General features: G+C 39.4%; 1 protein-coding gene across 1 annotated transcript in view; it reads right to left on the bottom strand.

Annotated features, from left to right (window-relative positions):
* Positions 1 to 8,444, bottom strand: part of LOC138813573 (putative ankyrin repeat domain-containing protein 19) — a 44,012-nt gene extending 35,568 nt beyond the window's left edge. Inside the window, exon 1 of the mRNA XM_070001992.1 lies at positions 8,334 to 8,444. The gene's annotated coding sequence lies outside the window, so the exon portion shown is untranslated. The remainder of the gene's footprint in view (positions 1 to 8,333) is intronic.
* Positions 8,445 to 27,267: the final 18,823 nt, after the last annotated feature.

Below are 27,267 nucleotides of genomic sequence, written 5' to 3'. Positions count from 1 at the left end.
CTCTTAATATAGCAATATTAGCTTCAAACACATTTTTTTCTATGATAGGTAGATATTGAAATACAAAACATTTAAATATTCTGGGCTTAATTTTAGGAGAGATGGTTCTCTTGAAGTAATAAAAATATTATTTTACATACAGCATGAATTTAAGAAAAATGTAAAAGGCTTCCATGCATGCTCAGTAATCATTGCTACTTAGGAGGCCAACATTTAATGATCGTGGTTCAAAGTCAGTTCAAGCAGGAAAGTCTGTGAGACTCTCATCTCCAATTAATCAGCAAATAACTGAAGTGGAAGTGTGGCTCAAGTGGTAGAGCACCAGCTCTGAGTAAAAAACAGGGACAGTTTCAAGCCCAGTACTGGAACAATAAATTTATTAATTTAAAAATGATATAACAATACTAATAAGGATTCAACTAAGAAAGATTCAAAAGATGCAATTAAGAAGATGGGAATAGTAAGCCATAAAATATTATGAAAAGTAACTCTATTCAGGGGTAATTCTATTTTCACTATTATCTCTTAAGTTCATGCCCCAGAAATTCCCAGGTATTAATGTTTCCTAAAGCTTATGAGGAAATTCTAGGGAGTGAGAAGTCACTGGAAGTCTACTCATTCACTGATGTTAATGCTCAGACCTACAAGATCTACACTTGTAATTTGTATAAGTAACAAACTACTTATATTCAAATTTGTGAAGTGAAGAGAATCTGACTTTCACCTGTATCCATGAGTCTATATCAAGTAACTTCATGTAATAATGAAATAAGTCCTAAATATATATTTTTTGATTCTTGTTAATGAAACATTTAATCATGAGTCAGATAACAACTATGATCACTGAAGTTCCATTTATACAGTTCACATTATCACAATTAGGTAACTTCTGGCACATTGTGTTAGGTCAGACATTACAAGACTCATCTCTCTACATCAGCTTGGCATTTTAAGAGATATTTAGGATAATATTGCTTGCTCATAATCCTTTTATAAGTAGATACTTATAGAACAGAATGATAGTATCACATCTTAAAACATAAAATAACCAACTATAATTTGAAAGCAAATATAAAATTGAGATTTTCTGTATACTTAAGATAATTGTAGTTTTGAATAAGTCATTTGTCTCTATTTTCATAATAAGGAAACAATTGACTTCCTCACTGTTTTCTTTCAACACTTCTCTTTCCCCTGTTCCCTCCTTCCTTTCTTCTTTACTCTTCCTCCCCCCCCCACCTTTTTTCCTCTCTCTCAGTTCTAGGGGATTGAACTCATGTGCATGCTAGAAAAATGCTTACTATTGAGCTTTACATCTCCAGCCCTAGAGTTTTATTCCTGATATAGTACTATTAGCTTCAAGCACATATTTCCATTCTATAATAGGCAAATATTCAAATATAAGAATTTAAGTCTTTCCATTTTCTTATGACTAGAACAATGTTCTTCTTTCTGATGGAAGCATAGAATTCCATGGGTTTGGGTACCACATTTTCTTGATCCATTCATCTACTGAGGAGCACTTGGGTTGGTTCCATATCTTGGCTATAGTAAATAATGCTGTGATGAACACTGTTGTACTGGTGGCTTTAGTGTGGCCTTGTTTGTTGTCATTTGGGTAAATTCCCAGAAGTGAGATTGCTGGGTCATAGGGGAAGGGAGCTCTAGGTGGACTCTTTTGAGAATCCTCCATACTGCTTTCCAGAGTGGCTGAACAAGTTTGCACTCCCATCAACAATGTAGTAGCTTCCCCTTTGGTCACATCCGTGCCAGCATCTGTTGTTGTTAGATTTCTTGATTATGGACATTCTAACTGGGGTGAGGCGGAATCTCAATGTTGTTTTGATTTGCATTTCTTTTATAGCCAGAGATGTTGAACAATTCTTCATGTGTCTCTTGGCCATTCATATTTCCTCTTCAAATAGGTCTCTCTTAATGCCTTTAGCCCACTTTTTTTTTTTTTTTTTTTTTTTTTTGTCGGTCATGGGCCTGAACTCTGGGCCTGGGCACTGTACCTCAGCTCTTCAGTTCAAGGCTAGCACTCTACCACTTGAGACACAATGCCACTTCCAGCTTTTTCTGTTATGTGGTGCTGAGAAATCGAACCCAGGGCCTCAGGCATACAAGGCAAGCACTCTCCTACTGAGCCACTCTCCCAGCCCCTAGCCCACTTTTTAATTGGGTGGTTGTTTCTTTGGGAGTTTGTTTTGGGGGAACTTAATTTCTTGAGCTGTTGGTATATTTTAGATATGAGACCCTTGTCTGTTGTATGTGTGGTGAAGATCTTCTCCCAGTCTGTGGAGTTTTTTTGTTTTTTTGTTTTTTGTTTTTTTGGGTCCGGTTGTGGGTCCTGAACTCTGGGCCTGGGCGCTGTCCCTCAGCATTTCAGCTCAAGGCTAGCGCTCTACCACTTGAGCCACAGCGCCACTTCCGGCTTTTTTCTTTTTTCTTTTGTGGTGCTGAGGAATTGAACCCAGGGCCTCATGCATGCAAGGCAAGTGCTCTACCACTGAGCCACCTTCCCAGCCCCAGTCTGTGGAGTTTTGATATTAAGTGAAGTAAGCCTGACCCAAAGAAAAGTAGGTCACATGATCTCCCTCATTTGTAAGAACTAGACTATGTATATGATATCATTAACAGAGGCTCTCAATAACCCAAGTGCTTAGTGCATAGGACTATATATAATGAAGCATATTAACATGAACTCCAACTTATGGAAACAGAGGTTCTCATTAGACCCTGAATATAGTTTGTTCTTTTTTCTCTATTTTATTTCTTTCTTTGTTTCTCTTGTTTTTTTGTACCTCATGTTTTACATAATAGACAATGCAATATGTAGAAGGGAAAGGGAATCACAGAAACAGCAGGACAATAGATGAATCACTGCAACATTGATATGACACTATGTTGGATATTAACAATACAACTTAGGGGAGGGATGGAGGAGGGATAAGTGGGAGATGAAGAGGGATGGGAAAACAATGATTAAGAACAAATGTACTTCTTGCCTTACTTATGTAACTGTAACCCTCCTGCTCATCACCTTTTCAATACAATTTTTAAAATATATAAAAAATTAGGGGAGGGGCTGGGAAGGTGGCTCAGTGGTAGAGTGCTTGCCTCACATGCATGAGGCCCTGGGTTCCATTCTTCAGTACCACATAAACAGAAAAAGCCAGAAGAGCTAGAGTGCTAGCCTTGAGCTGAAGAGTTGACAGAGAGCACCCAGGCCCAGAGTTCAAGCCCCATGAACAACAATAAAATAAAAATTTAGGAGAGATGGTTCTATTAGTTATAAAGAATTACTTTCCATACTGCATGAAATTAAGAAAAAATGTATGGGGCTGGGAAGGTGGCTCAGTCGTAGAGCGCTTGCCTTGCATGCATGAAGCCCTGGGTTCCATTCCCCAGCACCACATAAGCAAAAAGAAAAAAAGCCGGAAGTGGCGCTGTGGCTCAAGTGGTAGAGCACTAGCCTTGAGCTGAAGAGCTGAGGGACAGCGCCCAGGCCCAGAGTTCAGGCCCCATGACCGGACCCCCTCCAAAAAAAAAGGAAAAAAAAAAGAAAAATGTATAAAAAGCTTTCATGTGTGCTTGGAGCCATGATCTGCTTGCATAAGGAAAGAGGTTTATGCACACACATATATATGTGTGTGTGTGTGTGTGTGTATATATATACACATATATAATATATATATTTTTGTCGGTACATATAATATCTATATTATATATGTATACACACATATATGTATATATATTTATATATTATAAATATATTTATATATAATATATAAATATGTATGTATATATATATATATATATATATATATATATATAAAATGTCTCTACACAAGTAATTGTCTTTCAAGGGACCCAGAAATCTCCCAATTCAAACTGAGTCTTCAGCTCTGGTGCTAGTGCTCAGCCCTGAAATTTTAGCCACTCAGGAGGCTGAGATCTAGTGATTACAGATCAAAGTCAGCCCAAGAAGGAAATTCTGTGAGATTCTTATCTCCTATTCACCAGCAAAAAACTGAAAGTGAAGCTGTTGCCAAAGGGGTAAAGTGTCAGTTTTGAGCACAAAGGTAAGGGACAGTGCCTAGGCACTGAGTTCAAGTTCTTGTACCCACAAAATAAACAGACAAAAAACCTTGTGTTGGGCTGGGAGGATTGAGGGTGGCGGGCGCGGGGAGGGGGGAGGCTGGGAAGGAATGGGAAGGGGAAACAAAGGAGGAGGCTACAATGCTTGATAAGAAATGTACTCATTATCTTGCCCATGTAATTGTAACCCCTCTGTACAGTATTTTCACAATAAAAAAAAAAAATTTAAAAACCTTGTGTCATCAAGCCAACTTGACAGTTATTTCATGTTGTGTGGTTATGCACTAATAATTGTAGGAACTGTTGCATTTCCTCCCACTTGAAACTTGCTTCTGTCAGAATCTTATCCATAAACTAGAACTTTAGTTATCTGTCCTATTTTGTCTAAACAGAAAAAAATGCACTCTTCTAATAGAGGCTCCTACCATCATACATCTGAGCCACAATAGGCTGACATTTTGAAATTTAACATTTTTCTGCCCATGGGAGATAACTGTTTATTTCTTTCAGTTTTTCCAACCTCTCCAGATTTGTGGCATTTTTTTTTCTTTTTTCTTTTTCCAAGTCCTGGGGCTTGACCTCAGGGCCTGGGCGCTGTCAAGTGTCTTTTGCTCAACGCTAGCACTTTATTACTTGAGCCACAGCACCACTTCTGGCTTTTTCTGTTTATATAGTACTAAGGAATTGAACCAGGGTTTCATGTATGCTAGGCAAGCACTCTCTCACTAATCCACATTCCCAGCCCCTTGTGGCATATTCTTGAACATCTTTTAATCCAATATCTGTGCAGAAACAAGCCAAGAAACGCAGACCTAAATTGTGAAAAATATATTTAGGAAAGAATGTGTGCCCAATGGTAAAAGGCCAACAAACCAGTGACGTCAGCATTTGGAACAGAGGTAAGGATGATGCTCATAAAGAGTGCGTGTCTTTCTCCAAAATTACTACCCGTCACCATCCAGGAGAGGTATAACAGGCCCTCTCCACTTGCTCCTGCACACTGCTGGAGGGAACTCAGAAATAATACTGGCTGACATGCTGGTGGGAGGGTTGGAAATACATGGACAGGGCTGTGAAGGACACTAGGGTGTAGGCAGTCTGTACATAGAGAAAAAGAACCAAAATTACCAATAAATGTCCTTTATACTGTCATTAAATTAAATGTTCCTATTATATGCAAAGCACCGGGAACATAAAAAAGGATGTATTTTACAGTAGGGCTTGAGGTCAACACAAAAGAATTACCAAAGAGGATGAAAATAAATACCTATGAATTACTAACAGAGAAAGGAACTAGAATATTCCACACCTCCTATCACTTGTATGCTCTTCCCACAATCCCACCTCTGAATTCTTCATGTTTCTCATTTCATTGCAGAAAATAAATAATCTTGCATCACACACACATAATTTAGTTTTGCTTACTACAAGGTCTTATAAGATTGGTTATATATGATTCTTCTGCTGTTTCCCTCTTACTATTGTTTATAAAATTAAAATTTTAACAAGCAGCAAGTGTTACAATGATTTTGTTTCTATATTAATGAGAACACTTCCAAGAACTTCAAACTATTGTTACTATCTCATTTAAAAAGAATTTGTTTCCCTCAATATAAAAGCTAAGCAGGTCATTATAGAAAATTTGTAAAACAGGTAAAAGTGTAAGGAAGGAAGGAAGCAATCCAGAAAGAAGGAAAGAGAGGAAGGAAGGAAAGGAAAGAAGAAAGATGTATACAAGTAAAAATCATCCTTCCCCCCATCCAATAATAAAACTCAACATTTTAGTGATGTCTGCACTTCTCAACTACCAAGAAAATATCACAAGTTAGGTTAAAAAATTAGTTGCTACAATGAAATCCCTCTCCATATAACTAATATAAGCTAATAAGAATTCAAAAGTCTAACAATATAGTTTGTAATACCTGTAAAATATTTCATGATGTGCCATAATTTTTTCATTCTACTGAACATTAACATTGTTTCCAAATATCTGTGTGCCCCTCTATTTCCCTAGGATAAATTACTGTATGATTATTTTGAGGCTCCTGATATATTTTCTGACTCTGTCCTCCACACAGAGTTGTTATTATAGACTACTGCACTAGTGTCTACTCCGAAGGGAAGTTCAGGAGGTGGTGTTCTTTATTTTCCATTGGAATCAATGCTTATCATAATTAAGCCCCTTTGCATAATATTTATGCTAGTTAAAATTTTTTAAAAGAATTAAAAGCTGCTTGTTCTCTAGGGAAGCATAGTATTGCTATGTATTTTTTATTGTTAGCATCAAGGTTTAAATGGAATTTCCTTTTTTCCCCCCTTTTCTTTTCTCTCCCCTCTTCCTCCCACAGGATCTCATTATATTGCCCAAATTGCTCTTCAGCTCATGGGCTGAAACAATCCTCCCACGTTAGCCTCCATGATGGTCTAAAAGACTCCACACATGTGCGGTGATACCATCTTACAGAACATTTTTGACACCCTCCTAAATGAGGAGAAATATTAGCATACTGATCATTTCTTCCCTCTCTACAACTACCACTTAACTTATGCTTCATTAGCTAAGTGTTAAATTCTATTCTCACTGAACAGCCATAAAAGCCCTAAAGTTTGAGTCAGCTTCCCAGTGAGATTCCGTATTTTCAAGCCAACTTCTTGTTCCTCCAAGAAAGAAAAAGAGCATATTTTGTCGGTCCTTTCTAGGAAGATCTTTCTGTTGGGTTTACATGTAGAGGCAAAGACAGTTTTACTGTTGCCGGTATTTAGTGCTTGCTGTTTAGTGTTGCTGATAATTTGTTTTTCTTTGCAGACAGTATTTTTTCTTTTTAGTTTCCTATTTTTTCCTATATTTTCTTCTAATCTCTAATTCTTTTCTTTTCCACTATTCTGTTTACTCTTTGGCAAAATTGTTATTTCTTAGGTTGTCTCTGGTATACTTTATTAAACTCATTTTTTTCCAATTACTAATTTGATTTCCTGCTCTTTCAATCCCCAGAACATTTAATTCCACTACACATTTTTAGCTTTCCTAGAATTGTTTTTATATATTATGCTCTTATCAACACTTTTTCTTTTAGACTATCCTATGCTTTTTTCACCTTTGATTTCTGCATCTCAGACAACAGAGGTGTAACCTCTTGAAACTCACAGAAGCCAGATATTTATATACTCTTTTTGTTGTTGTTGTTGTTCCTATAATAATTCGTAACTCCTATATTTCTGGTGAAAAAATATATATGTCTATTACCTGGCTGTTTTGTTTCACTCTCTCTCTCTTTTGGTTTAAATTAATTTACTGGTTATTATAGAGGTGATGTACAGTCAGGTAATGAGTGCATTTTCTTTCATACAGTGTCTTCTATTCCCTCACTCGCTCACAGTCCCTCCCTCCCATCTGCTTTGTTTCTTGTTCTTGTTAACGACATCTCCCTGTAGCTTTTGTTTCATCTGCTCTATAGAAAACTTTCCCAGGGGCTGGGAAAGTGGCTCAGTGGTAGAGCGCTTGCCTTGCATGCATGAGGCCCTGAGTTCGATTCCTCAGCACCACATAAGCAAAAAGAAAAAAGCCGGAAGTGGTGCTGTGACTCAAGTGGTAGAGCGCTAGCCTGGAGCTGAAGAGCTGAGGGACAGCGCCCAGGCCCAGAGTTCAGGCCCCACGACCGGACCCCCCCCCCCAAAAAAGAAAACTTTCCCAATTTTTTTCCAAAATGTAATCAGATCTGTGTCCTTGTGGGCTTATAGGAAGTATTCTCTGGTATATGTGTGTGTGTGTGTATAAAAAACACACATGTTCCAACCATTATATTTTTTCAAAAGAGGTGCACATCTCTATCTTTTTCTTACTCATGTTGGTATTCCTTTTGGAATCCTGTTCTTGCCCTCACTGCCTGCCACAGCCACTACACCCTTCCTTTTGGCCCCTTCAATCTCCCTTCTGTGCACGCTTGCTAAGGCAATTGTCTCCTAGTCTCGGCTGAGTTGAGTACCATACTTCCACAGCACTTTGGATGCTTTTTAATTATCTTAGTTGCTATTCTGTATCATCTGAGTATTAGTGAGTCCTTTGGGGCAGAAAAATACTTAACATAAACTGTTGAAACCTGTGTGGAAGAAATAGTTGGGGAACAAATAGATAAACAAATAGAGAAAGCTTAAAGATAACACTTAATTTTTTTTCCAAAGTTAACATTTGGAATCTATATCACAGTTTAAGAAAAATGCTGAAATCTACTTACATGTTTCTGACTGCCTAATAAACCTATCTTCTTGGATAGCACGTCCCAAACAAACTTTTGACTTTCCCCTTCAAAATGTGCTCCTCCCTCAGTCCTCTGTATCTCAGTGAAAAGTTGCTCCATCCTCCAGTTGTCCACACCTAGATCTGTGAGGTCACCTGACTCCCCTCTTTTATGTCACAATAGCCACAAACTCCATCACCAATACCTTCCAAACACATCTGAATCTAACCACCCTTCACCACTGCCAGTGTGATTTCCTGCTTCCCCTTTCCCTTCACCCCTCCCTTCTTTTCCTTTCCCTTCCTCCCTTTTACTCTCCCTCCTTCCTTTCCTAGTCTGAAGCCAGGGCCTCACAGATGCTATGACAGCACTCTGCCAGTTGAGCCACGCCCCAGCCCTTTTCTACTTCCTGGTGAAGAGGGCTATCTCTCTGCCAGGGCTGCACTTGAACTTCTGATCTCCTACCTCCACCTCTCAAGTAGCTGGGATGGCAGGCATGCGCCCTGACACCTGACTTCAGGTTGTGATGTGTCATGTGGAGATTGATTGGCCGCATTCGTCCTCCAGACAGCACCTGAAATGATCTTCGGCTGGACTGGGTTTGAAATCAGGGATTGGGGCCACTCCCCCAATCCCTTTTGTGTTAGCTATGTTTTGGAAAGGGTCTTCTTGCATTTATGCTGGGGCCAGCCTGGACTCTGTGATTGCACTTCCTGCACACCTGGGATGACAGGGTGACAGCACCACCCAGCTTCCTATTAGCTAAGGTGAGTGAGGTCTCTTGATCTTGTTGGATCTCTTAATCTTTTTGTAGTTCAGCCTCTGTCTCCCAAGTAGCAAAGATTCCAGGCATAAGCCGCTGCATCTGATTCTGAAGTGATCTCTCGACTTGGACTTCAAATACAGAAACTTGAGTTAATCCTCCTCTAGTGATGCTCATATTAGTCTTTTGTTCAAAGTCCTTTAGTGGCTCACCATCTCCCTAAAAATACATCCTGAAGCCCTGAGCTAAGACACACACAGCAACCCATCTACCATCACACAGTGTACACCACGAGATGGGAATGTTGCCAATTTATATTTTCCCTTAACCTGCTCTTGTTATTTAAGCAACAAGAATGGAAATTGATATTTTCTGTATAACAAGAAGGACAATACTTTCTACAAAGCTAACCTGACACCTGAGTAATATTGTATCAAGATGATAGTGTTTTGTGTGTGTGTGTGTGTGTGTGTGTGTGTGTGTGTGTGTGTGTGTGTTGTATTGGCACTCGGATTTCAACTCAGGGCCTCAGATTTGCCAGACAGATGCTCTAACATTTGAGATACACACCTAAGCTTTTTTTACTTTATTTTTAGATAGGGTCTCATATTTTTTTCACCCACTAGTCCTAATTTAGCCTTGATTCTCCTACCAATGATAAGAATCACAAGTGTGTGTCAACACTTGCCAACTTAGTTGTTAAGATGGGATCTTGTTAATATTTTGGCTGATCTTAAGCTACAATTCTCCTTATCTCTACCTTCTTTGTGGCTGGAATTGTGTGAGCTCCTATGTCTGGCCCATTAAAAAGCCATCTGTAATCAATAAAGTTACTAGTGATTTGTTTTCATAATCTTTTTTAGTCTTCAAAAGTTGCCAGGTGTCGATGGCTAATGCCTGTAATTCTAGCTACTCAGGAGGCTGAGATCTGAGGATTGCAGTTTGAAGCCAGCCTGAGTGGGGAAGCCCATGAGACTCTAATCTCCAACTACCTACCAAAAAAAAAAAAAAAAAAAAACAGAAGGGAAGCTATGGCTCAAATGGTAGAATGCTTGCCTTGAGCAAAAAAGCTCAGGCATAACACCCAGTCCCCTGAGTTCAAGCCCCAAGTACCAGCACACACACACACACACACACACACACACACACACACGTTATATACTAAGTTTCACAATTAAAGATATTTTCCTTTAGAGTACTACAGTTAAATAACCTTGAAAAATTAATTACTAAAAATTCATACTAAAAACTTCATAAGACTCTGTAGACTTGTTTACTTATGAAGAGAACTCAGCATTATATTTAAACCTGTTAACAATAAAATTCTGTAACAAAAAAAAATTCTGTAACAATGCATACTTACATAAGTATAAAATATTTAAACTGTATCACAGAGGCTGCAATTATGTATGAAATGAAGATAGCAACATAATTATATATTTCTACATACAATGTGATATACTTTGCTTTCAAAGTTATAAAGGGTAAGGTAACATGCAACATTTGTTCTGTACCTTTATAAGTATTTGATGTTTTCTGGTAGTTATCCATAAACAATTAAAAAGTGACACATAGCAAGATATACAAACTAATATAATTTAGCAAAATATAAATTTTAATTAAAATAGTGGTATATTGCTGGGTGCTGGTGGCTCATGCCTGTTATCCTAGCTACTTAGGAAGCTGAGATATGAGGCTATGGTTTGAAGCCAACCCAGGCAGGAAAGCCTGTCATACTCTTATCTTCAATTACCTACCAAAAAAGTCAAAGTGAAGCTGTGGCTCAAATGCTAGAGCATTATCTTTGAACACAAAAGCTTAAGGACAATACTCAGGTCCTGAGTTCAAATCCCAGGACTGGCACACAAAAAATAGTAGTATACTTTAATGGTTTTGTAGAACATTCTAATTTTTTTCCAGAAGCAAATATACATCATATTAAATATAATTTCTGGGATAAGATTGTACAAGTAAAATAAAATTGAGAAATGTTAAATCAAAACTATGCCAGGTGCCAGTGGCTCACACCTGTAATCCTAGCTACTCAGGAGGCTGAGATCTGAGGATTGCGGTTGAAAGCCAACTGGGGCAGAATAGTCCCTGTGAGATTCTTACCTCCAATTAACCACTCAAAAACTGAAAGTGGTGCCATGGCTCAAGTGGTAGAGCTCTGCCTTGAGTACAAAGAGGCTCAGGAACAGAGCCCCACAATTGACAAAAAAAAAAAAAAAAAACTAAGCTAAATGGGTGATGGTTGAAACTTTTATTTATGTATGTTTTTGTTTTAAGGTACTAGCCTTTTTTTAAAATCAGGCTTTGAGTTAAGTGCTGGGCTAGAACTGTACCACTTGATCCACACACCCCAGCTCTGCTTTTCACTGGCTATTTTGGAGACTTTTATGCTCAGGCTGGCTCAAGCCATGACTCTCTGGATCTTAGCCTCCCAAGTAGCTAGGATCACAGGCATGATAGCCACCATTGCTTGTCTACTTTTCTTCTTAAAATCACCATTTTAGTGGCCAAGATTAAGATCCACTCAGGGATAGGTGTGCAGCTTAGTGATAGAGTTGAATCCCATTCTCAGAACATACCCCCTCAAATTCATTAATTTTCCTAAAAAAGGATTACTTCAGATGAACAGGTACTTTAAAAAAATAATTGGTCAGGGGCTGGGAAGTTAGCTCAGAGGTAGAGCGCTTGCCTTGCATGCATGAGGGCCTGGGTTCGATTCCTCAGCACCACATAAGCAAAAAGAAAAAAAAAAGCCGGAAGTGGTGCTGTGACTCAAGTGGTAGAGTGCTAGCCTTGAGCTGAAGAGCTGGGGGACAGCGCCCGGGCCCAGAGTTCAGGCCCCACAACCAAACCCAAAAAAATAAAAAAATAAAAATAATTGGTCATAAATTAACAGTAATTTCAATGTGTCCATTTAGTAGGAAAAATGATGTTTCTTTAAGCACTAAAAACTTTCCTGAACGCCATTTTTTTTATTTGCTCTGCAGTGTTAAGGATTAAATCTAGGACCTTGCACATGCTAGGCAAACACTCTATAGCTAAGCTACATCTCCAACCAGCCATTTGTTTTCTAATATACTTCTTATGACAGCAAGAAATAGAAAAAAAGGGGAGTTTGGGTCAAAGACCTTTGTTAAAGCTACAGCAGGCAAGTTACAAAACTGTGAGCAAAAGGAATGGTGATTCCAATAGCCACAATGGCTATTCTAATCCTTCAGACAGTACTGTGCTACCTAAGAGGACTAGGAAGCACATAGTAGATTGTCAGTTAAATGCTAGCTGCCACATCTAACCTGTACTTCACCAACTCAAGTATGCTCTCCTGTGTATACTTTATATCATTCCTAGACAGTGAAGCCCTGGCAGTTGAAAACTCACACTGGTATAAAAGTGTATATAGTATAACCAAGTTATTTATGTGGTAGGAATTCATGACTAAATGATTTTGGAACTACACTTGTGTGTGTAAATTATTTCTAGGGCCATTCTGAAGACCTCCTTCTCCTGAGCCATTCTGTGCTCAACACAGGGATTATGAATGTCCACATTCATAATATAGCTCAATATCTGATGGTTTAAACATTCAATCAGGTCTCAGTTAATATAAAACGATTAGCAGTTCTATCCTTCAGGACATGTGCTCCATTCTATGGATCATGATAAAAGCAGAGCAGAAAACACAAATCCCTATATCTGTTGATATGTGATTTAATAATGCGCAGGCCCAGTGGCTCAGGCTCAGCTCCCATGTTCCCTCCTCCTATACTCATTTCACATTTCCCACTTCCTTTATGTCAGATGTGCATTAAGGGTTCTTGCTGTATTTGTCCTCTGCCCCCTTTTCATTCAAATAATCCTTTTTTAAGAGAAATATTTGAATACATGATTAATTCTCAAGTTGTGGTAGCTTATTAGCAGAACACTTGCTCTTGGGTTCAATCCCTAGTGCCCTCCCTGCAAAAAAAAAGAAAGAAAAAGAAAAAAAATCCATGAACATATTTTACTGCATGTAGTAATTATTATATTTTTCATATCATGTTTCATTTTGGGTAGTGCTTTAGCAAATACATAGCTATAATGCATTTATATACAATATAATATTTCTATTAAAACCTCATAGAAGAAAATAAGCCCCTTATTTGCAATATCTAGTATATGTCTGAGTCAAGCAGAAAAAGTCAGATAAGGTGATGTTAGGGAAATGAACCCTAAGATATGTATTCCAATGTTTTTTTTCTTTCACGCGATTGTTTCTAACGCATTTATAAGATTATTTCTTTGTTGCTTTGTATGTCACTCCCCCACAGTATAACCCCTGCTTTCACTGTATTTGATGTCGGTATAATTTGTGGAGGGGAAGGGAAAAAACGAATTGTTTAAATAGGGATACAGGTGGACCCATTGCAACAATGAGATGTACAAGTCGTTATGTCAAAAACGAACTTTACAACTTTGGTGGGGGGAGGGGGGAGGGTTGGGTGGGAGGGACGGGGGGAGGATGGGAAGGGATGGGAAGGGGAAACAAAGGAGGAGGCTACAATGCTTGATAAGAAATGTACTCATTATCTTGCCCATGTAATTGTAACCCCTCTGTACAGTATTTTCACAATAAAAAAGAAAAAAATAAGCAAGACATATAAGAAATTACTAAAATGAAAACATTTATCACTTCTTCTGAAACAACTAGCAACCATTAACTGCCCTTTTACTTGTGTAGGCCTGTGAAAGGAATGAATGAGTGCAAACTAGACATAAAGCAAAAATAACCTGAGTTGTTCACTTTTACAGTATCTTTGAATCAATACTTGATCTTTTGTCAGATCATTTCTATTGTTTTAAGTATCAGGCACATAGTTTCCTTTATTATTATCTGTCAACCTTCATAGTCCTTCAAGGTTCATCTATCTTTATTTAGATATTTGGTACTGAGGTTTGAACTCAAGGACAGCATTTGTATCTCCAGCCCTGTTCTTTGCTAGTAATTTTGGAGATGGAATTTTGCAAACTCTTCCATCTGAGCTGGTTTTGAATTGCAATTCTCAGTATCCAGCTTCAGAGTAGCTAGAATTGTTGGTACAAGCTACCAGTGCTTATTGAGATATTCTTTTTTCTCCTACATTTTATTATCTTTAAGAAATTGTACAAGAGTTGCCATTTAACAAAGTAGCTTATGAATACAATGTATCTTGCTCAGTGTCACCCTTTCAACAGCCTCACCCATCCCTCCCCACCCACCCCTTCCATCACTTGCTTACTTTTGTAGGGTATACATTGAATTCTCTTTTCAAAGTAATAATCAGAAAAGCTGAGATTTTATTTAAAACTATCTGATTTCAATGTTCATATACACAACTATTATATTGTGTTACCTTGTTCAACTTCACAGTTGATGAATTCTGATTCTATTAGAGAAGACTGACCACACTAAGCATTCAAAGTATATGTACAAAATATGGATTTCTTTTTTTTTTTTTTTTTGGTCCGGTTGTGGGGCCTGAACTCTGGGCCTGAGCACTGTCCCTCAGCTCTTTAGCTCAAGGCTAGTGCTCTACCACTTGAGCCACAGCGCCACTTCCGGCTTTTTTCTTTTTGCTTATGTGGTGCTGAGGAATCGAACCCAGTGCCTCAGGCATGCAAGGCAAGCGCTCTACCACTGAGCCAACTTCCCAGCCCCCAAAATATGGATTTCTCTAAGAGTGATTTAGATTATATTTTTCTTACTGTCATGAGATATTCAATGGATAAACTAAAATCTGATGCACATGATTTACATGAAGAAAAGGTTAAATTAAAATAATGTAAATTCTATTGTTTCCTGAAATGATCGATAATTATTTCATCTCAATAAGCATTTGTTTCTCTCTCATTTGCATATTGCCTCCTCTAAGGCACCTAAAGCAGGGTAACAAGAACACTACAGGATGACTGGGTGTGGTCCAGGGGTTAGAGCCTGTTTAGCAAGTTAGAGGACCTGGGTTCAATCACAGCAATGAAATAAAATAAAAATAAATAAAAAATATTATAGCGTTATCCCCTTGATGCATGGGGTGTTTCTTTGGCTTCTGTTTTTATAATCATAGAAAAAAATCAAACCCAAGGCCTCCCCCATGCTTGAAAAGTTCTCTATTATTGTATCATACTCAACCGCTACTTCAAATAAAGAGATTCTTAACAATATCATATAGGACTTTTGGCTTTCAGTAATAAATTCCTCATGTAAACCATTTACATAATTAAGTTTCAGAAACTTCCTCTTAGACTTCCTTAGGAAGTAGTGAAAAATAGAGATGGAATTGTTTAGTTTCTTGCTTGACTGCATTCTCTTCTCTCTTCTCTTCTTTATTCCTCCGCCTCTCTCCCAATGACCCCAACCCACCTCTTTCAAGGACCTATTTCCTGGTATTTATTTTGTTGAACTCTGATTTTGCCTTTCTAAGAAATTACACTATTTGAGTTCTTCCTGGAATCTGCCATATTTCAGTTAATAATTTGTGTACACTTGCCTACCACCAATATATTTATTTATAAATTTGTAAGCTATTTCTACCTTCCACATATAAAGGAAAAAAGTATCCTTTTTCTTTCTGGGCCAGGTCTTTCCCTTTCTTTACAAATGATACACTATCAATTTTTTCAGATGAGTGAAATTCCATTGTGTATATATATATATATCACATTTTCTTCTTTTGTACAGTAGGGGGAATCTGGACTAATTACATATCTTGGCTATAGTGAATAGTGCTACAATGAATATGGTTGTGCTAGTGGCTTTAGTGTATCCAGGGTTGTAATCTGTTGTATAAATGCCTAGAAGTGAGATTTCTGGATCATAGGGTAGTTGTATGTTTAGTTTTTTGAAGATCCTTCATATTGCTTTTCAGAGTGGCTGAAAAAGTTTACATTCTCACTAACAGTGAAAAACACTTATATGGTTTGGGGAAAAAAAGCCACTATATTCTGTTTTTGAACATGATCCCTTTTTTGAACACTATCCTTAATAATGCCATTTAGGTTCACAGATTTAGTACCTAAGAAGACATTTTTGATCTTCTGTTGAATAGTGAGACTTCAACAACAACAAAACAAAAGCATGAGTAAAAAAGCATTGTTTTTCTCATATTTCCTCCTAATGAGAAATCAAATTCTTTTTAAAATTAAACATAACCAGAATTTCTAAGAACTACTATTAAAAATGTCTAAGGATGTGAGATTTGAAAAAAAAAAGACAACCTAGGGAACTATTTAATGTGTTCTCAAGTTGTAAAAGTCTTTCTTCTACTTAGTAGCTTCAAAGAAGCCTCAGTTCCCCCTATTTTGGGGGGGGGGGAGGGAAGAGGGAGGGGTAGTGGTCATGGGGCTTGAACGCTATCCCTGCACTTTTCAGCTCCAGGTGAGTGCTCTACCATTTGAGCCACAGCGCCACTTCCAGTTTTCTAGTGGTTTATTGGAGATGAGTCTCACAGCCTTGGTGCTGGAAAGGTGGCTCAGTGGTAGAGTGCCTGTCTTGCATGCATGAGGCCCTGGATTCCATTCCTCTGCACCACATAAGCAGAAAAAGCCGGAAGTGGCGCTGTGGCTCAAGTGGTAGAGTGCTAGCCTTGAGCTGAAAAGCTGAGGGACAGTGCCCAGGCCCAGAGTTCAGGCCCCACGACTGATCAAAAAAAGAAAAACAAAAAGAGTCTCATGGCCTTTCCTGCCCAGGCTGGCTGTGAACAGTGATCCTCAGATCTCAGCCTACTGAGTAGCTAGGATTACAGGTGTGAGCCACCAGTGCCCAGCTTCCCCCCTAATTTGATGGCAAACTACCAGCTCTGGAACCAGGCAGACAGATTTAAATCTCAGAACATTGCCTACACACACACACACACACACACACACACACACACACACACACACACACACACACACACACACACACACACACACACACACACACACACACACACACACACACACACACACACACACTGTGATCTATCGCAGTGGATCTATCAATCCATATTACCTTCCTCCTTTAAATGTCATCTCTACTCACATGTGAGATCCAAGATTCAAACCCATTACTCTACTTTCTAGTCCTTTCCTGCCTTACCAATTCTTCCACCAGGCTTGGTCTCTCATTTCATGTTCCAGCAAATCAATGCAAACACCTGGGCTACCTCTTTTGGACTCCTGGTCTCATCTGTGCTTGGAGGCTCATTCCAACCTGTGTCCATTTTTTCACACCAGGCTGAAACTGACTGTTTTATATACTCCATAGAACATACTAGAGGGCTGGGAAGGTGGCTCAGTGGTAGAGCGCTTGTCTTGCATGCATGAGGCCCTGGGTTCGATTCCTCAGCACCACATAAGCAAAAAGAAAAAAAGCCAAAAGTGGTGCTTGGCTCAAGTGGTAGAGGGCTAGCCTTGAGCTGAAGAGCTCAGGGACAGCGCCCAGGCCCAGAGTTCAGGCCCCATGACCAGCAAAAAAAAAAAAAAAAGAACATACTAGAATTTCTCAGTATGGCACATAGTATGCAATAATCATGTGTGCTTCTGAATGCCAACATCACTTGTCTCTCTCTCTCTCTCTGCAGATGTATCTTGAGTTCTAATACGGTCAGCCTTGGCTGATTTTGACCTTTAACATGAATAAAATTATATAGTGGAGCTGGGAAGGTGGCTCAGTGGTAGAGTGCTTGCCTTGCATACATGAGGCCCTGGGTTCAATTCCTAAGCACCACATATGCAGAAAAAGCCAGAAATGGCTCTATGGCTCAAGTGGTAGAGTGCTAGCCTTGAGCTGAAGAGCTCAGGGACAGTGCCCAGGCCGAGAGTTCAAGCCCCACAACAGATTTAAAAAAATTTTCCTGACAAAAATCTTCCAAGTGCTAGGACTATAGACATGTGACAACATGCCAAAACTCTCTTTTCTCTTCTTTCCTCTCCCTTCCTTCCTTCCTTCCTCCTTTCCTTCCTTTCTTCTTTCCTTCCTTTTTCTTTCTTTTTCTTTTTCTTCCCTTCTTCCCTTCCCTCTTTCCTTCCATCCTTCCTTCCTTCTCTTCCCTTTCTCTCTTTCTTCCTTCTTTTTACTTTTATTTTTCTTTCTCTTTCCCTTCCTTCCTCTTTCTCCCTCTATCTCTCCCTCTTCTGCTTTCCTTCTCCCTTTCTATCTTCCCTCTTCTCCCTCTCTATTTGTCTCTCCCTCTCTCCCACTTTTTCTGCCAATCTAGGGTTTGAATTCAGGGACTGGGTATTGACCCTGAGCTTTTATTGCTGAAAGCTAGAAATCTACTACTTGATCTGTGGCTCCACTTCCAACTTTTTGCTGGTTTATTGGAGATAAGAGTCTCACAGACTTTCCTGCCTAGACTGCATCAAACTGCAATCCTCAGATCTCAGCCTCTGAGTAGCTAGACTTTCTCACATCTTTCTCATACTCTTTTAATAATACTATGTTAAAAAGGAATGATATGATATCTCATTTTCCAAATGAGTAATGATGATTAGAATATTTTCTCGTAATTCTACCCCTGAGTAGATAAGATTACAGGCATGAGCCAACAGCTTAGATGGCATCTGGCTAAATTATACAATTTTATACAGCTATAATGATAAATAAAATCATGTGATTTGCAGGAAAATGGATGGAACTGGAGAATATCATGATGAAGGAGATAAATCTCAGAAAAACAAATGTCACTATGACATGTATGTGTAGATATCTTTTTATGGACATGTGTATATGTAGTATAACCCTATAAGCATAAGCATGCATATACATAAAATATTACTTTTTTTTGTTTTGGTTGGTCATGGGACTTGAACTCTGGGCTTGGGTGCTGTCCCTGAGCTCTTCAGCTCAAGGCAAGCACTCTACCACTTGAGCCACAGCACCACTTCTGGTTTTCTAGTGATTTATTGGAGATAAGACTCTCACAGACTTTCGTTCCTGGGCTGGCTTTCAACCACAATCCTCAGATCTCAGCGTCCTTAGCAGCTAGGATTACAGGCATGAGCCACCGGCGCCCAGCTTAGAATATTACTCTTAACAACAGAATTATGTAGGAAAATGAAAAGAAGAGGAGAGAAAAAAGAAAAATGGAGGGTGAATAATTTCTAAATACAGCACAACTATTATGAAGATGGTATAAGGAACTTCAGTAGACCTCTTGATTAGGAGGTAGTTGAGGGTGTGAGGGAAGTAAAAACAATTAAAGGGTTATTCTGGGCAAACCACAATATTTGCATGTCTGAAAAACCACAATGAAACCCTCTGGAATAAGCAATATGTCCTAAAAATAGTGAATGTCAGGAAAGCAAAACAGGCTTGAATGGAGGGTGGACACCAGTGGGAGGGGGAAGGACTAGGGAAGAGGGCAAATGGGGATGAACATGGCCCAAGCAGCTTATTTGCATGTATGAAAATAGAAAAATCAAGCCTGCTGAACTTTAGTTTTAGAAGTAGCATGGGGAGAGTGATATACTGTACACACATGTGGAAATGTCACAATGCACAGCCCCATGTACAACTCATGTACAATAATCTAGACAGAACAGGGCTTAGAGGCATGGCTGAAGAGGATTGAGACCTCCTAACAAGGATAAGGCCCTGAATTCAAACCCCAGTATCTCCAAAAAAGAGAAAAAGAAAAAATACATATGGAGCATCCCTAATGTTCCAAAATCTGAACATTTTTTAGCCAGGTGCTAACATCTATAATCCTTAATACTTAGGAGGCTGAGATTTGAGAATCATGGTTGGAGGTCAGCCAAGATAGACAAAGCCAACTGATTCTTATTTCCAATTAACCAGCAGAAAGTTGGGAGTGGAGCCAGGGCTCCAGTTTTAAAGTTGAAGGCTGAGCAAAAATTCCAAGCATGAGGCTCTGAATTCAAGCCCTGGTATCAACACACACACACACACAATAACAATCCAAAAATTTTCCAGCTTCAATATGACAACACAGTAAAACGTTCCATACTTGATCTAAGTGACAGCTTGGGAGTAAACACATACTGTAAATACACAACAAAATTATCTTCAGGGTATGTACAATGGGCAAAGAATCAAATTAAGTACTAGACATTGAGGAAATGAACTGTATATCTTGTGGGGGGGTGATGGGAGGGAAAAACTGGGACAGAGCAAGGGAAGGGGAAACATGGTTCAACATGTGCTGGTTACCTGATTCATGTAACTGTAACCCCTCTGCATGGCAACTTTATAACAAATTAATTTGGTGCTTAAAACCGGTCCTTATTCTCAAGATATCTCTATATACTCAAATCCAAATTATTCCCAAAGCCAAACACTTGTGACCCTAAGCATTCTAGATAAAGGACATTCAACCTAAATAGGAAAATGATATCGTGTTCTTGGGGAATGGAAAGGGTTTCATAAAGCAATAAATAGAGGTGAGATATGTCTGTCATTCTAGAACTTATACAAAAACATCTTGAGTTAGAGGCTAGCCTGGGCCTCTAAAACCCTATCAGGCCAGTAAAACTTTGACTCTAAACAAACAAAAAACCTGGGGGGGGGGGGAGTAAAATATGAGTCAGGTAACTCAAGAATGTAATCCTAGCTACTCAAGAAGCTGAGATCTGATGATCATGGTTTGCTTGCCAGGGCAGGAAAGTCCTTGAGACTCTTATCTCCAAATAACCACAAAAAAAAAAAGCAAAAAACAAAACAAAAAACAACGGAAGTGGTACTGTCATTCCACTTTCACTCAAAGCCAGTGTCTTTAGTGAAAAAGCTAAAGGAAGACTCCCAAGGCCCTGACTTCAAACTCCAGTATATCTCTCTCTGTCTCTCTGTCTCTCCACACACACACACACAGAGTCAAGTATAATTATACTAGTAATAGAAAAATTTCTTTTTACAAAAGGAAGTATGAACAAGGTCAAAAATAGAGTAATGAGGGCTGAATGTGTGGCAGGACTTACAAGACTAGCACCATGGGGCAGAGAGAGAGGAAACAGTGGGAAGGGGAAATGATGGTGCTCCACCACGAAGGCCTTTCCCAGTCTCTTCCCTGTCCCAGGAACCAAACGCAGCACAACGGGTCACTTCTCAGCTAAGACCTCTTGACTCCATCTAAAACTGCTGCCCCTCCGGCTCCGCTTCTCCAAGGTCGGCAGCAGGGCTTCCTTCTCCCTGCAGGCAGGAGCTCAGGTGTCTTCTCTGGAAGTAAGGATGCGGGAGTGCCAGCTCACCTGTCTCCTGCACCCACGTTCCACTCAGCCTTCACCTCCGAATTCCTAACACCAAACACAGCCCAAGAGCAGCAAACATCGGAGAAAAGGTTACAACAGGAGAGCCTCTGCTCCCGTGCGCCATGTCAGGGTCCTCCAGCGTGGCCGCCATGAAGAAGGTGCTTCAGCTGCCCGGGATGGAGGCCGGGCTCAACAGCCTGAAGGTTTCTCAGGCAGCTGCAGACTTGAAACAATTCTGTCTGCAGAACGCTCAACACGATCCGCTGCTGACTGGAGTGTCTTCAAGTACAAACCCCTCAGACCCCAGAAAGTCTGCTCCTTTTTGTAGTCTAGTAAATCTTTCAGAGGATCTCCGGACTATTTCCTGTGAACCAGTGAATATTCAAGAGAGTGAAAGTTGAAGCCGGTACAGAACCGTCTCTGTAACGCATGTGCCATAGAATACCAACTTCTACTTTTGCCAGTCTTTAACATTTACCTCTCTGAATTTTCATGAATTTCTATTTCACCAAGTTAACTGTTTTATAGACACTGGCAATGGCATACGATAAAATACTTAATACAAAAAAAGAGAAAAGGTGGCAACGTGAAAAGATAGTAAAGGAATAAAGGAACAATAGCAGTATTACATAGTATTACAAGCCAGTATTACATAGGCACCTTTCATTGGCTACATTGTAAACTCACACCCAGGGAGCAAGGATGCCATTTCAGGCAATCTCTGAGAGGCGGAGAAGGGAATGGCCAGTCTCCATTGTCTATACTGTGTTCTTTCTTTAAAACGTATCTGAAGAAGGTCAGACTTGTGATACTAACCACTCAAGAGGCTGAGACCTGGAGGACTGAGGTTGAAGTCAGCCACAGCAGAAAAGTCTAAGAGACTCCATCTCTAATTAACCAACAAAACACCAGACTGGAGCTAAGGCTCAAGTGGTAGAGTATCAGCTATGTATAAGAAAAGAAGAGGCAGGCTGGGAAGGTGGCTCAGTGGTAGAGTGCTTGTCTTGCATGCATGAGGCCCTAGGTTCCATTCCTCAGCACTACATAAGCAAAATCGCTGTAAGTGGCGCTGTGGCTCAAGTGGTAGAGCACTAGCCTTGAGCTGAAGAGCTGAAGGACAACACCCAGGCCCAGAGTTCAGGCCCTACGACTGACAAAAAAAAAAGAAGGAAGGAAAGGAAGGAAGGAAGGAAGGAAGGAAGGAAGGAAGGAAGGAAAAGAAAGGAAGAAAGAGACTCTGAGTTTATGCCCCTGAGGTCAAGCCCTGCTAACAGCATAAAATAACAACAAAAACGCATCTGAAGTACATATGGTGAAATGGTAAATTGTACTATATTAAGGCAATACTCAGAAGTATTTTTGTCTCTGTTTTTTATCCATTTGAAATTGTTTATAATTAATGAGGAAGAGAATGAGTCTTTCTACTTACTAGTTTGGCAAAAAAAAATAATAATATGATTATCAGCAAGAATTTGGGGGATTGGTCAGTCTCATATATGGGTAAAAATAAAATTGGAGGATTAGAATGTGACTCAAGTAGTAGAGCATTTACTTAGCATGGGAGAGGCCCTGGGTTCATCCCAATATAGAAAAAATAGAAAAGTAAAACAAGAAATGAGAAAAGCTTTTTTTGGATAGCACATATTTTATATGTGCATCACTTTTGGATCCTTAATTCCACTTCGAATTATGCAGCATGAGAGGTAGTAGACTTCAGTGTTTTTAAGAAGGAAGTAAACTCTTTACAAAAGTGTAAGTAAACAAAATAATGCAGAAAGCATGTTTACCTTATTTCACTTACCAAGGTTGTAAAGTGCTTCAGTACAAGAAGAATCATTTCTTAGAGCCTCTTTATAGAATTCAGCAGCCTTCTCATGATCACCATTTGCAGAAACTGTATTCCCTTTATTAGTCAGAGCTGATGGATTATACCTGTCAGAGTTCACAGTTAAATCTGCATAGCTGCTGGCTTTGGAAAATTCATTTTGTTAGATAAAATATAATAGTAAATTGACTTTCATCAAATACCTGAGATTGCAATATTGAACAGGCATAATGAACACATTGGTTGTTTCTACAAAACATTTTGACTGCCAGGCTCAACCAGCTAGAATGACTTCTCCAGTCTTATGGTTTGAATGGCAACACTGTCTTTAAGTGGGTGGGTCCTCATTAGCTGTGTGCTCCCCGGCCCTCCCTGCAGCACTGGAATAGCTGGGAAGGCTCCATTGTCCCAGCTACCTCTGCATGCTGCTGTGTCACCCTCTGGGCCTCTTTACACATCCCAACACACACACACACACACACACACACACACACACACACACTGTGCCGCATCACCAGGCTTCAGTACTTCCATCAGTCCACTGTTTTCCTCCCTTTAATGGGCCATGCTTGGTCAAGACCTTGCTACCACTCACATGAGCCACATGAACCTTTTTGTTTCTAAGTGGCCTGGCCACTGGGCTGGGTTGGCTTGGTGAAGCAGGAACTACATTTCCCAGAAGCCTTTTGTTGAGCAGCTCTTGTGTAGACTTGACCCAGTGAGGAACTTGAATGGCACCTAGATGCAAGCCCACACAGCTAGTGGCTTTTCTTTTCAATCATGGCTGCAAGCTTAACCCCTGGCCTAGAAATGTTTTTCATCAGATTCTCTCTATACTTTCTTACACCAGATTCTTTTTTCTTGTACCAGATTTTTTTTTTTTTGGGGGGGGGGGTCCGGTCGTGGGGCCTGAACTCTGGGCCTGGGCGCTGTCCCTCAGCTCTTCAGCTCAAGGCTAGCACTCTACCACTTGAGCCACAGCACCACTTCCAGCTTTTTTCTTTTTGCTTATGTGGTGCTGAGGAATAGAACCCAGGGCCTCAGGCATGCAAGGCAAGTGCTCTAACCACTGAGCAACCTTCCCAGCCCCTGTACCAGATTTCTTTGGGTGCCTCACTTCAGGCATAAATTTAGATAGACAGACAGACAGAAAGGCAGACAGACAGATAGATCGATGTATATATAGATTCTCTATAAATTATATAGCTAATATATTAAAATATAAATATATTATATAGCTATATATATTAAAATATATGATATATAGCTATATATAGAATAAAGGGTAGAATATATAGAATACATATAGCTATATATCTAATATATATTATAATAGATATATATTAGGTGTTAGATATATCTAGCTATATATTCTGTGTGTGTATAATCCCTGTTTAACAAATAGCTATAAAGGATAATTGTAAGAAACAAAACTTACCAGAAAATACAGGTCTGAGAGGTTGGTCACAGCTGCACTTTTTACCCTGCTGTCTTTTTTTTCTTAACGTTTAAAGGCATCTAAGTCTAGAAATGGAATCTTTGAAGTTATTACAATTGCAATATGACAGCTCTCAATGTATATGGTTGGAGAAAAGATTAGCGTGAAGACTAAGGAGGGACACAAGAAGGTGGATTAATATATTCAAGAAAACAGATAAACTCTTATTTAAAATGCTAGCTACAAGAGAGGGCAAGTGGAGACTAAAGGATTGCAAGTTCAAGGCCAGCTTAGGCAAAGGTTGCTAGACTTTGTTTCAAATAATAAAGCCAATTAACAGTGGCTCTGTTTCAAAATAAAAACAAAGTGGGGCACTGGTGGGTCACACCTGTAATCCTAGCCACTCAGGAAGCTGAGATCTCAGGATCACAGTTCAAAGTCAGCCCTTGCAGAAAATTCCATGAAGCTCTTTAGCCTATCAAATATGAAAAAAGAAAGTCCAGAAGTAGAGATGTGGCTCAAGCGGTATAATGCTAGCCTTGAACAAGCCCCCAGATATGTGTAAAAGTTAATTCATTCATTAATTTTTTTTACTATAAAAGGGGGCTGTGGACCTAAATCAAGAAGTATAGGATTTGTCTGGCATATAAGAGGCTTTGGGCTATGCTGGGAAGGTGGCTCAGTGGTAGAGCACTTGCCTTGCATGCCTAAGGCCCTGGGTTCGATTCCTCAGCACCACATTAAAAAAAAAGCCAGAAGTGGCGCTGTGGCTCAAGTGGTAGAGCGCTAGCCTTGAGCTGAAGAGCTGAGGGACAGCGCCCAGGCCCAGAGTTCAGGCCCCATGACTGGACCCAAAAAAAAAAAAAAAGAGGCCTTGGGCTAAATCCCCAATACTGAAGGAAAAAAAGCAGAACAAATGACAGGATGGAAATTTTATTCAAAAAATAGAATTTATTAAAAAAAGAACAAGATGAAAATTATGCAACTAAATCAACTTGATACACACAAAAATACAGAGATGGGTCAAAAGGTCATTAGAGAATACTGAGCCCATGAGTCACATGAAGCAGTTCAGTGTTCATCCTTTATAATGGCAGGGAGGGGTATGGAAGGTCTTACCTAAAGCAGAGGATCAAATCTTCTCTGTGCAAGATATTCTGAGATTTCTGCTTCTGGCTATTACACACAAGGCTAGAGAAAACCATTCTGTCCTAGAGAACACATTTAAGCAATTACATATTAAAAGCACATAAGGTAGTGTGGTTGTGTGGGGTTCCTATATTATACCATACTATGGTAGCTATTATAATAATAATAATGTGCATGTCTTTCTCACTGTGGAAAATAGTGATCTTGCTTCCTTCTTCATGCACTAGGATAGCACTTTCATCCACAAAGAGCTCTGCCTCTAGCTTTTCTGCTAGGTCCCTCTGTATATCCTCCATTTTTGCCTCTGACTGCTTTCTAACCTACCTGGCCTGTGATGTGTCTTAGAATGAATTGCTTTGATGGGCAGCTTGATTTCAAAGTAGAGTTCAGCATTTGAGGTCAGTGGCTTTCACCTGCCTCTCATTGCCATATCAATTTCTTGCCACTCAATGCAAAAGTGCCTTTGTGCTTTTTGCTACATGATCATGACTCCCTGAATAGCACTGAGAGCGAGAAGTCCATCACTTGTTTCCTATGCCCCAAAATGCTATTGCACCTGAAGCAGCTACTTCGAGCCTTGGAGATTGATTCTGATGCTGTGTTCTCCACTTGCTGCCACTGCTAATGGTGTGAAGGAGGATTCATCTGGTGAAGACCTCTCCCACCCACAGGACACTTCCTAAACGACATTTTATCAGAATACAAAATAATACTGTCATAGTGCTAATGCTAACAGTAAGTGCAGAGAGATCACGGTGCCACTGGCCCTTGAGAATACTTTATGGATGTTTCCTGGTTTAACATTTCCACAGCCAGTGAACTCAATGCCATTCTGATTTTCATGGCACAGATGAAAAATTGAAGACACAGTACATTACCTTGCATGACAACACACACCAAGTAGTTGATGAAGCTGTGGTTCAGAGTCAGACAGTGTAACATCTATGAACATGCTGCCACCCACAAGCTGACACAGAGCACCCATTTATTATGGAATAACATGTTACTGCTTTTCACCAGTAGCCTGGCTCTGCTTATTTGCATACTGAAAATTTCTGATTGCAATCAATGAGGTAGTGCTTGGACACAAAATATAAATGTTTCCCATAAACACATTTTCTCTTTTTCCTCATTTTACCAATTGGAGCGTCTGATAAATTAATATATTTCAGCAAAAAGTAGAAGGAAGGTCTACTAAGGAAGCAGAATGGGAAGATATGGAAGGTGGCAGAAGAAGATAATAGGCGTATATAATTAACATATGACAATGAAATGCTGCTTTCCATCAGAAAGAATGATATTGTACCATAGGAAATGGAAAAAGTTGGAAAAAAATTACATTAAATAAAGTAAGCCAGAGCCAAAGAAAAATAGGCTGTGTGGTTTCCTTCATTTATAGTAACTAGAATTTATCTATAAATCTACAAGTAAACACACTGAATGATTAATGTATTTATATACACACACATATGGACACACACTGAGACATGATAAGTTATACAGGTTTCTGATCATTCACATACTGAGGCCAAAGGAGAACATA

Source organism: Dipodomys merriami, unplaced genomic scaffold (genome assembly GCF_024711535.1).
Source record: "Dipodomys merriami isolate MVZ:Mamm:240054 unplaced genomic scaffold, mDipMer1.0.p SCAF_6, whole genome shotgun sequence".
Classification (NCBI taxonomy): Eukaryota; Metazoa; Chordata; class Mammalia; order Rodentia; family Heteromyidae; genus Dipodomys; species Dipodomys merriami.
This window is presented reverse-complemented; position numbering and strand designations above follow the sequence as displayed.